The 15473-nt window shown below is 37.2% G+C and overlaps 1 protein-coding gene across 6 annotated transcripts in view; it reads right to left on the bottom strand.

Annotated features, from left to right (window-relative positions):
* Positions 1-15473, bottom strand: part of LOC311289591 (protein NLRC3-like) — a 101184-nt gene that overhangs the window by 55850 nt on the left and 29861 nt on the right. The gene's annotated exons all lie outside the window — the stretch shown is intronic.

The raw sequence follows: 15473 nt of genomic DNA, 5'->3' as shown, positions 1-15473 counted from the left end.
TTAACATTATTATATTTAACTACCCATTATGACATTATTGAAGTGCAATACTCAGTCATTGCGCTACATGTGCATTTACTGAATGAGCACTGTGCCGCTGTTCGTCCAACTGTTTGTACTGTACTGTATTTTATTTTTTATTCTAAACTGTTTTAATTATTCTTATTTCTTTTGATTATTTTAATGTCTTTTATGTATGTAAAGCACTTTGAATTACCATTGTGTATGGAATGCGCTATATAAATAAACTTGCCTTGCCTATAATCTGAAGCAGACATAGCAAAATCCCCAGAGTAAAATAAACAGTGTTCAGTGTTCATATGTGTCCACTGTACAAACTACAACTGACATACAGTCACACAGCCTAAGATGAAATCAACTAAATATAAAATAAGACATTAAATCTCTCAACATCTCGCCAGAGGATGATTAAACATCCACTAACCAGGGGGATTTTAATTTTAACCATGACAATGACATATCCAGAGCTGGTCCTCCCTATATGCCAGCAGTGGCCCTCTTGCTCTCAAAGATGATTTCATGACTAGGGCTCCGTGATTTTTGATTTTGGCTTTGAACGATTATGAAAACACCATTTCCTTTAAAGCAGTGCGCTGTCGCCCTTCCACATCCAAATCAGTCAAATCGTGTAACGTGACTGACATACACAGTCTCCTTCCAGATGTACTCGAAACTAAAAAGAAGTGTAAAGTTAAAAGTGTATTGACCTGTGAACTAGATGCTGTTCCCCAGGTGGCTTTCTGTGCACACAATCCAAAACAGAGCAAAACACGGACAAATATAGGCTACTTTGGGCTTCGGTGTGTGCTTAAATGGACAAATACACACAGAAATATGTCAAAATGTCTAAATTTAGTAGCTAAAAGTACAGGGTAATGTCACAAAAGACAAAACAATCTGTAGTGTACGCCTACATGTATGACCATTTTCAAAAATTAAAAGCTTTATTGACCATGACCATTTTATCGTATTTTTGTGTTCATTGAGTTAAACTAAAACCTTTTTATTACTATTTATTTAGTTTTGCTGGGAAAATAAATATTAGACAGATTCTTCTTCTTCAAAACAAAAGCTGAAATATAGGCCTCATTCACTTAAATATTACAGATTAAAAAAACAAAAGAAAACGTGCTGAGTTTCAGTTCAGTGTGTCATGCTTCAAAGGAAACAGATAAATAAAGTTGTTTTTTTTTTTTTTTTTTTTTTTACAAAATCTGAATATCTTCAGTAAATTCATGGATTATGTTTTGCTTTTATCTGCATGACCATAAATTACAGAGTAAGAGTTTACTCACTTAGAAGGAAAAATAAATAGTGGTCGCGCCGCCGCCTCACAAGCGCACTTTTTTTTTTTTAATTGCTACTTCTATACTACTTTGATATCGCAGCCTGTTCATTATTAAAATATTAAAATGACACATGCCTTTGGTGTGAGAGACCCGGGTTTGAATCCACTGTGAGACACCAATGTGTCCCTGAGCAAGACACTTAACCCCTAGTTTCTCCAGAGGCGTGCGACCTCTGACATATATAGCAATTGTAAGTCGCTTTGGATAAAAGCGTCAGCTAAATGAATAAATGTAAAATGTAAATGTAAAATAAAATACAGTCAACCAAACATATAAGACGTTACACTGCTCAATTTGAATAGTCTGTATTTCTGTGACGTTTAGAATGACCACCGCCTCACTGCTGTCATATGGGAAAGATGATATTTTATGTCAATAATGCCAGTGAAGTACAAAGTTTATTGCTTACATAATAAATAGGCCTTATAGTTTAGCATGATTCGCAAATAATGTGTTGAATGAGAAATGTTGGCTTTTTTCACTGTAAATTAATTTGTTTTGCATCTTATCTAGTCTAGTTTTATTTTAAATAAATAAACATAAATAGGCTATATATCCATAGAAGCTGGCATGGCGTTACATAAGAAAAGAGAGATATTATATTATAGGCTAAATATTATTAATATTATTATTATAAACTAGGCTACATTTAAAAAAGTTTTTTAAAAAATAATACAAAAGGAACGCAAGAACAGAAACTTTCCTGATTCTGCTCGGAGAATGGAATGGAATTTATGTTTTAAAAAAGGTTACAATAGCTGGATAAAATGGATAAAAAACCTTTACTTATAGAATAAAACAATGATAAATACACCAGTGTCACCTAGAAATACAATTTGCCCAAAGCCAGTCTAAAGAAGTTATATTTCATGTTTGATGATGATGCAACAAATTCTGAGATTCCTCCGAGGATTTTCCTCTGACTATTCCCTTAAAAACAGTCAATTAGAGCCACAAAGTGACCCTTGGTAAGAAAATGATCAGAGGACTTGAGAAAGTGTCACGTTTTGTCATTGTCATGTTTCTGTGTCTTGTCATGTGATTCCCTGTTTGTCATGTGATCCTGCCATGTGTCTTGTCATTGGTTAAAGCGAGCAAGTTTCACATTAACATTAACATTTAATCATTTAGCAGACGCATTTATCCAGAGCAACTTCTAAATGAGAACAATAAAAGCAATCGAACCAACAAGAGGGCAACAGTTTGTGAGTGCTGTGTCCCAGTTAGTCTAGCAAAGTGCAAGTTTTTTTTTTTTTATAGAGAAACAATAGAATAGAAAAGCATAGAATAAAGTAATTAAGTGCTAGTATTAATGGGTCAAGTGTTGATGAACAAGATACATCTTTTCTTGAAAATGACTCCAGATTCAGCTTGAGTTGGGCAGGTCATTCCACCAGCTTGGAACAGTCCAGGTAAAGGTCTGTGAAAGTGATTTTGTGATTCTTTGGGATGGCACGTCAAGGCACCGTTCACCCGAAAGCTTCTGGAGGGCGCATAAGTCTGAAGTAGTGAGTTTAGGTATAGGGGAGCAGAGCCAGTGGTTGTTCTGTAGGCAAACATCAGTGTCTTGAATTTAATGCGAGCAGCTGTTGATAGCCAGTGCAAACTGATGAAGAGAGGCGTGACAGGCCCTCCGTTCGCTAGTTAAAGACAATGCTTAACGTTGCTTAATTAATTAAAATGTAATTAACTAAAATTGAAATAAAGATTTAATATACAACTTGTTAATAAATGATACTATTTACAGACATGCAGACACATTAAACATGTTCTTTATAACAGCTTTCCATGCGGGAGAAAACAACATAAACATTGTGTCTTTCCACTCTGTTTACGGTGTCGTCGTCTTAGAAAGAAAGAAATGAAAATGTGCGAGATAATAGTTTTCCCTGGTTGTTGTTTTAGTACATTACGCCACGTAGAGCATTTTAAAATGTCCCAGTGACATGGTTTTAACGCATTTCTTTTAATGAAAATTGAGAAACATTTCATGTTTCATAGTTTTCATAGTTTCATAGCAACATTTCATAGTTGCTTTCCTGTAGCTCAAACAGTAGAGCATTGGCGTTTGCAATGCCAAGGTGATGGGTTTGATTCCCAGGGAAAGCAAGAATTGTTAAGAATGTGAATGTGTAAGGCAAGGCAAGGCAAGTTTATTTATATAGCACATTTCATACACAATGGCAATTCAAAGTGCTTTACATAGAAGAAATTAAAATAATAAAAAGAAATAAGAATAATTAAAACAGTTTAGAAGAATACAAAATAAAATACAGTACAAACAGTCGGACGAACATTGGCACAGTGCTCATTCAGTGAATGCATAGCTAAACAGATGTGTTTTGAGTCTGGATTTGAATGTGACTACTGTAGGAGCACGCCTGATCTCCTCTGGAAGCTGGTTCCAGCTGCGGCTGGCATAATAGCTAAAAGCAGACTCACCATGTTTAGAGTGAACCCTTGGTATTTCTAGCTGATATGATCCTAATGATCTGAGTGATCTGTTGGGTTTATATTCAGTGAGCATATCTGCAATGTATTGAGGTCCTAGGCCATTGAATGATTTATATACCAGTAATAATACTTTAAAATCAATCCTAAATTTAACTGGGAGCCAGTGTAAAGACATGAGGACTGGTGTGATATGTTCATATTTTCTGGTTCTGCTCAGAATCCTGGCGGCAGCGTTCTGTATGAGCTGCAACTGTCTTATGGTCTTTTTGGGAAGGCCAGTGAGGAGTCCATTACAATAATCCACCCTGCTGGTGATGAAAGCATGAACAAGTTTCTCTAAGTCTTGTCTGGAAACAAAGCATCTTATTCTTGCAATATTTTTCAGATGATAGTATGCTGATTTAGTTATTGCTTTGACATGACTACTGAAACTAAGGTCTGACTCTAGTGTCAAACCAAGATTCCTGACTTGATGTTTAGTTGTTTGACCCCTAGAGTGAAGGTATGCGTTCACCTTGAGAACTTCGTCTTTGTTTCCAAACGCAATGACTTCAGTTTTGTCTTTGTTTAACTGAAGAAAGTTTTGACACATCCAACTGTTGACTTCATCAATGCATTGGCACAGGGAGTCAATGGGGCTGTAATCGTTGGGCGATAGGGCTAAGTAGAGCTGTGTGTCGTCTGCATAGCTGTGGTAAGCAATTTGGTTCTTTCTCATTATTTGGCTCATTGGGAGCATATACAGGTTGAACAGGAGTGGTGCAAGAATTGAGCCTTGAGGGACTCCGCATGTCATGGATGTCCACTCAGACTTATGGTCTCCTATACTCACATAATAACCTCTCCCATCTAAGTATGACCTGAACCATTTTAGGACTATCCCAGAAAGCCCCACCCAGTTTTCCAGCCTGTCCAGAAGTATGTTGTGATCGACAGTGTCAAATGCAGCACTGAGGTCGAGTAGTACCAGCACTGATAATTTGCCTGAATCAGTATTTAAGCGAATATCGTTTATTATCTTTATGAGCGCTGTCTCTGTGCTGTGGTGCGGTCGGAAACCAGATTGAAAATTGTCAAAGTATCCATTCGAGCATAAGAATTTATTCAGCTGATTGAAGACAACTTTTTCAATGATCTTGCCTATGAAAGGAAGATTTGAGATCGGTCTATAGTTGCTTAATATGGTCTTATCCAGATTGCTCTTTTTCAGGAGGGGCTTGACAACTGCAGTTTTTAGGGAGTTTGGAAAACTACCAGAGAGAAGTGAAGCATTTACCACTACTAGAAGATCTGCTTCTAAACTGTTTAACACACTTTTGAAAAATGATGTTGGAAGTGTGTCAAGAGCGCAGGTTAATGTTTTAAGGTGCTGTACGGTGTCTTCCAAAATTTTGCCATCAATTTCTTTGAAATCAGACATAGTAACTACTTTCTCAGGTGGTTTGATCTGTCTGACCCCAGTGCAACTCAAGGATGTGCTGATCACCTTTCTGATATTATTGTGTACCTAGAAATGCAATGTAAGTCGCTTTGGATAAAAGCGTCTGCCAAATGCATAAATGTAAATGTAAATGTCAAACCTCCACGTAGGGCCTGATTATTTTAAGTATAATTTGGTCATGACGTTTGTTATATTGGAGTATTTTAACCGCCAGCTACATCTCACATAGGCTATTGTCTCCTGAACCTTTACAATTTCTCAATGTAAACAATATATAACATAACAGCCAAACAAAAAAAAACTTTATTCATCTGAAAAAGAGGGAAGATGATAATGTGTTTAAACACTAAACAAGAGGCTAAGATTTAGAAAGTAAATGTAGCGTTTATAAATTATGGGAATCCAGATTTTTTTGCAGTTGATTATTTTTTCATGATATTTCTTTAGGAGGCACTGTCTACCTCGTCTGTTTAGAGAAAACACCACTGGTTCATTCATACTACAGTTCACACAGGGGAAAGAGTCTGCAAGCCTTAGTTATGAGACACCTTTTCATACACACTTTTGAACACAGTGAATCAGCGAATGTGAAAGTAAAACATGAGTATGTTGAGTTGACAGTGTGAACAACAAGATATTTCCAACTGTATGTTAACTTTTGTAGGATTGAAAATAATCCAAAATATTTTAAATGAAAAAAGATATTTGCTTGACTGTTTTTCTACCCCCTCTTTCTACCACAATGACCATTTGGAGTTCCTAAGGCACAGAGGGGCTGATAGTGATCTCGGCTTGCAGGCCAAATGTTTGTACTTTGGGGGTAGATGAATTTCACACCTTTAGTACAGTGGTGGAAGTGTAATTATCTGATTGGTCAGTTTGAATGTCTCACATTTGGGTTTTAGTCACATGGTCAAGGAAAGGATAAAACAAGATTGAAACTGTTGCTCTGGCTCTTTGATGCTCTGGCTATCGTCTTCTCTGGGTCCCTTTCTTGGGGGCTCTTCTTTCTTTGTCTCTCTCTATCTCTATCTCTCTCTCTCTCTCTCTCTCTCTCTCTCTCTCTCTCAGGTAACATTTTTCATATATGCTGGGTACAATTAATAATATAAGTTATCATCATTTCATACATCTATTTTGTAACTATTTTAAGTGTAACCATAACCATAATTTGTCATTAAACCTTTTCAATTACAACTAATATACTAACTAGTTTTGATTTGGTATTGACTTTGAAGTGCTACATATTGCATTACAATATCGTCACTATCTATATCAACGCTCTCCCACAAATATTAAGCTATTGTAACTGCACTTATTTCCGTCGTTGGTATAAGTGGCAGTGGGTGGTATAGACAAGAAATGTGCAGTTTTCTACCATCTTGCCAATAACGTTTCTTTAGTCATTCGGCAGTTCTTGCAGCTTGAACCACTGCAGGAATTCCACCCTTACGGTGCCGAAACCTGGGATCCCTTGCAGTGTGTTTTCTGAAATTCACTTTGATCAGAATGAGGACATTTTTTCACAGTTAATTTTGTGAATGGATTAAAGCTGATCTTCTGACCATGGAATGGGTAAGTCTGTTTTCATTGTTTAATGGTATGATAGGAAAAGTCTCCATTTGCATGAATTGAATGAAACAGAATTTAGAAGGTTTTGAATAGCTTTAATAGTCCCATTACTGTATAATTTGTAAATATTGTGAATATTCAGAACTCCTCGGGGATGGAAGGGAAAAAATCTGAGAATAGTGATGTATTGTTTGCTTTATGGAGCAAAAAAGTTGAGCCTACCTTGAGTAAACTCAAGAAAGAGTACATTGGAATTAAATGTCCAGATAAGGAAATGCTCCAATGGTGGGACACAATAGGCAAACATCAAAAGAAATCAAAACATGCTGAAATAATTGAGGCTTTTAAACTTCATAAGTTTTACACGGCTACGTGAGTTAACAACGTGTCTATCTTCAAGTATAGATACTAAATGTAAAGAAGTGCAATCTAAAAATGCAGAGGCAAAAAATTCTGAGGCAAAGATTCAAGATCTTCAAATACAGCTAGATAAATTACTAGCTGAGCAGTTAGCCCTGACTGAAAAGTGTAAAAATCACAAGGAGACCATTGCAGATCTCAAGGCTAAGCTAAATGCTAAATTGTCTCCCAAAATGCTTAACAGCGATGGGACTAAGAAGCATGTTCACTTCTTAGAGGAGGTGACTAGCTCTAATGAATCTGAAACGTTTAGTTCAGAAAATGCATGTGCAACTGACCAAGAAAGTGTGCCTATTTCAGTTCTTAAGGTGATGCAACACCGTAATAGCACAGAGTCATGTACCAGAACGCATGGTGTACAAGCATTAGAGAGTCGTGAAAACCCTCAAACTCCAGGAGAACATAGCAAACATCCCTATGGTAAAGAAAGCAGGTTTTGCAGTTCCTGTCAGAAAATAGGCCATAAAGAGGGAAAATGCTGGTCACTGGGAAGGGGTAGACCTCCTCCTTATTTTCAGAAAAATAGTAAACCACTTTCTAAGGGTAAAAATCAGCGATCTACACACACAGGTAAAACTCTTAGTGAGTTAACTGCTTTGTTCATGCAAGGCCTTCAACTATTAACTTCACTTGCTAGTGGGTTGGTAGCCCAATAGCAACAAGTTAAATAGTTAAACATCCAAATTGCAATGATCCTGTTTGTATTTTCAAATGTGTAATTGTGCGTAACACATTGTGCTCATAGAACACACTTTATAGTTGTTTGTGCTACATGTGCACATAGGCTAATTAAGTTTATTCTTTAAAACACATGAATGCTTTACTGTAAGTGTTGTATGAAACACTTAGGTTAAAAGGTTGTAGATGCTAAGAATTCTAGGCCATGTATCTTGTGTAAACTGGAATAACTGTTTTACTGGAATTGCATAGCGATTTCAAGTTGCATGTGTGACTATGTTGAATTTGTTTGTCTCCTTAGTGGAAAACTCTGCTATTTTTCCATATAGCTGCAGTAAAACAACGTAAAGGAGCATAGAATTGCCATGTGGCCACAATGTTAATCACGATTTGCATTAACCATGAAAATGCTTTCCTCACAACAGGATTGAGTAACTCTGTACTTTGCACATTTATCATGCTTCTCAACTGAAACATTGGTGTTGGAAGATTTTGAGCCAGAACACACCTCATACTCACAATCTCAGGCTGGCTCCCTGTTTCAACAACAGGACCAAATTTGCATCACAATTGTAAAACCTCCTCACCTTTGTTTTGGGGCATGATGAATTTACACATAGCCACAGGTAAATGCAGCCACCATTTGATCTCCACACAAAGTCAAATCTGCATCTATCTGATTCTGCCTCACAAAATTAATGCATACAATGTTATTTAAATCTTTACATCTAGACTGAATTATAACTGTGAATTACATCCAGTAATTGTTTTTTTTTTGTTTGTTTTTCTTTGGATTTACTTTATCACTTAAGTAATAATTTGTCTCACCAAGTTAAATTTTTAAATTGAATGTCAGTATTTCTCATTTTTACCCAAGTACAAATATTTGTATTCTCATTCATGCATTTGAAACATTTCTGAAATGTATTTGATTTCTACTTATTTGTATTTTGTCCATTTTACTTGCAACAATGTTTTGGACATTCATTCAATTGAATCTCTGTGTTTGGTTACACTGAATATTTTGCTGATACTCTTCATAGAATGGGGTTTTTAACCAGCATTTGTTGTTTTGTTGAAATGCAATTTATTTAAATGTTTCCAGAAACAGTGTAAGAGCTTGTTAGATCTTATTTTATTCTCCCTTGACCATATTTTTAAGTACATCAATTTAAGGGCTTTTTGCCAGAGACTAATTTTAATCTGACCATATCAAACCTCTGACCAATGTCAAATGCCATGTGTCTGCTTTTGCAGTTTGTTGTGCTATATGCTCTTTTAAGATAACAGGATCCCTGCAAGCAAAGTTCACATCCTGTGACCCGTCTTATAAAGAAGAACCAGCGTTCCCAGAGTCAGTGCCTGTTCTTGTGCAGGTGTGAAGTGTTCGATGGATGATTTGCATATCTATGAACGAGAACAAAGACTGAACATTGACCAACTGAGATTGCAACAAGCCTGGACGAAAAGTCTGAAGATACAACTAAACGCAACAGAAAGCATGTCTTTATGGATTGTGTCACCTTTGGACTCCATGTGTGTGGCCAACGGTGCCAAGGGGGGAAATTGTAGGATTGAAAATAATCCAAAATATTTTAAATGAAAAAAGATATTTGCTTGACTGTTTTTCTACCCCCTCTTTCTACCACAATGACCATTTGGAGTTCCTAAGGCACAGAGGGGCTGATAGTGATCTCGGCTTGCAGGCCAAATGTTTGTACTTTGGGGGTAGATGAATTTCACACCTTTAGTACAGTGGTGGAAGTGTAATTATCTGATTGGTCAGTTTGAATGTCTCACATTTGGGTTTTAGTCACATGGTCAAGGAAAGGATAAAACAAGATTGAAACTGTTGCTCTGGCTCTTTGATGCTCTGGCTATCGTCTTCTCTGGGTCCCTTTCTTGGGGGCTCTTCTTTCTTTGTCTCTCTCTATCTCTCTCTCTCTCTCTCTCTCTCTCTCTCTCTCTCTCTGTGCGCATGCGTGAGCGTCTGAGCTGAACGGGTGTGGAGTGTGGAGTGCGAGAGCTTTGGCCTGCGGGCTGTGTGAGTTTTCTATCTTTTCTTCTTTCTTTGGCAAAGTTTTTTTTTTGGTGTATTTGTGGAGGTTTTGCTGGAGTTAGGGAGAGTGCTCAGCGCGTGCTGTCGGAGATGGCAGCAGCGGAGAGCGTGCAGTTTGATAAGCTAACGCGGCGGAATGGCATTAAAGTTATCTCCGCGGAGCGCTGCTCTATAGAGGACTGCAGTATAGCAGTTGCTCAAGTTGTGGGATATAGAAGTATTTTGTCGGCATCTAGGATGAACAGTGCTTTTGTTTTGTTCCTAGATGACGTGAACAAGGTTAATGAGGTAGTCGCTAGTGGAATTGTGTTGAATGATTCGCACACACCGGTAATGCCTTTGATTCAACCGGCGAAAAAGATCTTGTTGTCGAATGTTCCACCTTTTATAAAGGATGAAGTGATCCAAAGAGAACTGGTCAGGCACGGAAAAATTGTTTCGCAGTTTAAAAAAATCACCTTAAATTGCAAATCGGCGCAGTTGAAGCATGTTGTTTCTTTCCGGCGGCAGGTGTATATGATTCTGAACAATGAGAGTGCGGAGTTAAATCTCGCAATAAAGTTTAGAATTGATGATTTTGACTATGTGGTGTACGTGACATCGGAGACAATGAAGTGTTTTAAATGTGGACAAGGAGGACATCTTGCTCGTGAGTGTCCTGAGAATGTGGAACATGAGGCAGTACGGAATAATATTGAAGGTGAGGGACAGAAAGATAATGTGGAGAATGGAAATCAGGAAAAAGGAGGGGAAGTGCTTGAGAATGGTGAACAAACTAATCAAGAAGAAACTGTAAATGGGAGTAATGAGGAAGAAGTAGGAGAAGGGGAAATTGAAAAAGCAGATGATGCTGCTGGTCCTTATGTGAATGCAGAAGTCTCAGGAGACATTGATATGGCGGAGGATGACAATCTGTTTAAAACACCGACTTTAAAGAGAAAAACCAGTGGAAAAAGTAGAGGAAAAAAAGCTAGGAAAGAGCAGGTTCAAGAAGACCAGACAAAGGAAAAGATGGTTCAAGAAACCATGTCTGACATTGAACACAATAACTCAGATGATTCTGTGACAGGAAGTGAGTGTGAATCTGTAAGTTCAGTTGACTCAGTCTCTCAAAGAAGATCTGGGAGGAGTGCTTACACCCTTGAAAAAATTAAATCTTTTTTGCAGAACACAAAAGGCATGAAGGGAGTTCAAGTACAAGACTTTTTTCCTGATACTGAAATGTTCATAGAGGCTGCAAGAATGTCAATGAAGGAAATTGGTCTAGGGGGTCTCACAGAACAGGAAGTATATAGGTTAAAGAAACTAGTTCAAAAGGTGAGATCCAGTAGATTAAATGATGAAAAGGAAGTGTTTTAATTTTTCTTTTTTCTTTGTCAACTTCTTGTTTTTGCTTTGCACAGTTTCTTTTTTTTCTCATTTATTTATGAGTAATTTAAGACTGGGCAGCCTGAACATGAATGGTGCAAGGGATTTTAGGAAAAGAGCAATACTTTATGAGTTGATAAGACAAAAAAAGATTGATGTTATGTTTCTTCAAGAAACACATAGTGATATAAAAAATGAAAGTGAATGGATGATGGAATGGGAAGGAAAGGTGATAGTGAGTCACAAGACTACCACTAGTGGAGGTGTAGCAATTTTACTAAGAAGTAATATAAATCCAGTCTCATGTGAAATAGAGCATGTAGTCGGGGGACAGTTGCTGAAGTTACGGCTTGAGTTTGAACATTTTTCTGTTGTATTTATAAATGTGTATGCTCCAGTATTGGGAAGTGAAAGAGTGATGTTTTTAAATAAAGTTAGAGATATTGTAAAGAGTTGTAAGTCTGAAGAGTTTTTATTTCTAGGGGGTGATTTTAATTGTACAGAAGATGATAAAATTGATAGAAATCACAAAGAACCACATATGCCTTCGCAGTGTGTTTTAAAACAAATTCTGAAAGAATGTGAATTGTATGACATTTGGAGGGTTCTAAATAAAACTCAGAGGCAGTACACATGGGCACAAGTGAGGGAACATTATGTGACAATGGCTAGACTAGACAGGTGGTATTGTTTTAAACATCATTTTAATATTATTAAACAATGTGCAATCTCTCCTGTGGGCTTCTCAGATCATGGTCTAGTCAGTTGTAATGTTTTTATCACCAATGTAAAGCCAAGAAGTGCTTATTGGCATTTTAATACGGTTTTATTGCAAGATAAATTTTTTTGTGAGGTGTTTGGCCATTTTTGGCAACAGTTTAAGAATAAGAAGTCATCCTTTGACTCTTTGCAACAGTGGTGGGATATTGCAAAAATAGAGATACAGCAACTGTGCCGTATGTATACGTTCAATGTTTCGAGAGATATTTCCCGATCCCTGAAAGATCTAGAGAAAGAGATAATTGAAATGCAAAATTTAATGGAATCTGTTAGAGACAGAGAATGTGTCAAAATTTTAAAGGATAAAAAGAAAATTTTAGATGATTTGTTGGGGGTTAAAGCACAGGGTGCTCTGGTACGCTCGCGTTTTCAGAGTGTAGCACAGATGGATGGCCTAACCAGTTTCTTTTTTGGACTTGAAAAGAAAAATGGCCAAAATAGAACCATGCATTCCTTGTTATCTGAATCAGGCATAGAAATTATAGAGGCTAAGGAAATAAGAAAAAGAGCGGTAGGTTTTTATTCTGAGTTATATAAGAGTGGTCACGTGGAGGTGAACGATATAGCCAGTAAGTTTTATGTGAGTCTGCCTAAAGTTCCGGATGAAGCAAACACTGAGCTGGAAAAACCTTTTACGAAAGGTGAGCTGTATAACGCCCTAAAGAGTATGGAGTGCGGGAAAGCTCCAGGGATCGATGGAATTCCTGTTGAGTTTTATAAATCACTCTGGGCAGTTTTGGGTGATGATCTTCTGGAGGTCATTAATGACAGCTTGACCAGAGGGTCGCTGCCGACAAGCTGCCGGAGAGCAGTGATCACCCTGTTACCGAAAAAAGGAGACCTCAGAAACATAAAGAACTGGCGACCTGTGTCACTCTTATGCTCTGATATAAAAATCCTATCTAAAGCCTTAGCAGTCAGGTTGAGAGAAGTGATTGGTGGGGTCATACATATAGACCAGACATACTGTGTTCCCAATAGATCGATCTTTGACAACATTCATTTAATTAGGGATATTTTGGGCATCTCTGGATCATTGGATTTAGATTTTGGCCTTATTTCCTTAGACCAGGAAAAAGCCTTTGACCGGGTTGAGCATAAGTACCTCTGGAAGACTCTGAGTGAGTTTGGTTTCAGCCCGGGTTTTATTAAAATGATTGGGGTGTTGTATGCAAACATTGAGAGTATACTAAAAATAAATGGAGGTTTGAGTGTTCCTTTTAAAATTACAAGAGGTATTAGACAAGGGTGTGCACTTTCTGGCATGTTGTATGCCTTAGCCATTGAACCTCTGCTGTTAAGGATTAGGGCAAACATTGATGGGTGGAGTATACCGCAATCTGGGTGTAAGATTAAGTTATCAGCTTATGCTGACGATATTGTGGTTATGATAAAAAATCAAGAGGAGGTAAACACTTTACAGGTAATTTTAAATGAGTTTGGTCAACTGTCTTCAGCTAAAGTAAACTGGTGTAAGAGTGAAGCCATTGTAGGCGGAAAATGGGAAGGTAGATGCCTTCCTAAACTACCTGGTGGACTTGAGTGGAAGAAAAGTGGTTTTAAATATTTGGGTGTTTATCTCGGAGATGATTCAATGTTGCAAAAAAACTGGGAAGGGGTTTTGGAAAAAACAAAAGGACGTCTGGAAAAATGGAGATGGTTGTGGCCAAAAATGTCCTTTAGAGGACGTGTGACAATTATTAATAATCTGGTGGCTTCAACATTCTGGCATCGTTTGGCGTGTATTGAGCCGCCAGGTGGACTTCTCGTAAAACTGCAGGCTGTAATAGTGGACTTTTTCTGGACTAAACTTCACTGGATACCGCAGAGTGTACTCTATCTTCCTAGAGAGGAAGGGGGACAAGGACTGATACACCTGGTCAGCAGAGGAGCAACCTTTCGTTTACAGTTCATTCAAAGACTTTTAACAGGTCCAGAGGATCTGGTTTGGAGAAACGTTGCTGGATCTATTTTAAGACAAGCTGGAGGTCTGGGTTTGGACTTTACTTTGTTTTTAATGGATTCTAACAAGATTCCACTGAATGGACTGACACCTTTTTATAAGGGGCTTTTTAGAGTGTGGAGCCTTTTTAAAAAGAGAAGAGAGGTTTCGGAGTCATCTTTATTTTGGTTATTAGAAGAGCCAACTGTGTTTGGAGCTAGGTTGGATGTATGTAATGAAATTGCATGTGGATTTGAAAATGTAATGTGTTCTTCAAAGAAGGTTAAGTTGGGTGATCTGATAGCTGAGGGGGGTACTGAGTTAAATAACTCGCAAGGGGTAGCATCTGGTCTAAAATTAAAATCGGAAAGATTGGCAAGAAAATTGTTGGAGGTTTTAAAACAGACACTTACGATGGAAGAAAAGCTTCTACTTGTGATTTATGGGGAAGGGAGAGTTTCTCCAAACAATAAAGATCCTTTTCCTGAAGTTTTCTTTACTCCTGATCTTAAAGGAGCTAATGGGGGGATGTTGGAGAACTTGGAAGATTTAAGTATTCACGAGGCTGACCGTAAGAAAGTGTATCGAAACTGTGTTAAAGTTTTAAATAAGAAAGTTTTAGATGGAAGAGTAGACACTGTTTGGAGAGACAAACTTGGCTTGGATCAGAGTATAAAACCGGTGTGGAGAGTGTTGTATAAACCTCCTTTGGGAAAAAGAGTGGGGGATCTTCAATGGAGGATTTTACACGGGGCAGTTGCTGTTAATGCTTTTATAAGTGTTATTAATCCTAATGTGTCTAATGGGTGTCCGTTTTGTACAAAAAGGGAGACAATTTTTCATTGTTTTATGGAGTGTTCAAGGTTGGGTTATTTTTTTGATTTTCTTAAACTGTTGTTTAACAAGTTAAATGAATGTTTTACTGTTCAGAGTTTTATTCTTGGTTACCGGTATGTAGCAAAAAATAGAATAAAATGTCAACTTTTAAACTTCATTATAGGTGAAGCAAAAATGGCAATATATTTAAGCAGGAAGAACAAAATTGAAGGGTCGGAAGGATGTGAAGTTGTGTCTATTTTAAAAAACAGGATAAGATCAAGAGTGTGGATTGATTTTAAATTCTATAAAATGATGAAGGACTTGACGTCTTTTTCAAATCAGTGGTGTTACAATGATGCAGTTTGTTTTGTTGTAGATGATCTTTTATTTTTTTCTTGTGTGCTACAATAAGTATCACTAATGTGACATGTATTGTTGTGGTTGTATTTATATTGGAATTGTGTTGTAATGTATAAGAATTGTAAAATAAATGTTTTGTTAAAATTCAAAAAAATTCAAATTCTCTCTCTCTCTCAGGTAACATTTTTCATATATGCTGGGTACAATTAA

Source organism: Rutilus rutilus (assembly GCF_951802725.1).
Source record: "Rutilus rutilus genome assembly, chromosome: 4".
Taxonomy (NCBI): domain Eukaryota; kingdom Metazoa; phylum Chordata; class Actinopteri; order Cypriniformes; family Leuciscidae; genus Rutilus; species Rutilus rutilus.
Note: the sequence above shows the minus strand (reverse complement) of the source record. Positions and strands in the feature narration are given on the sequence as shown.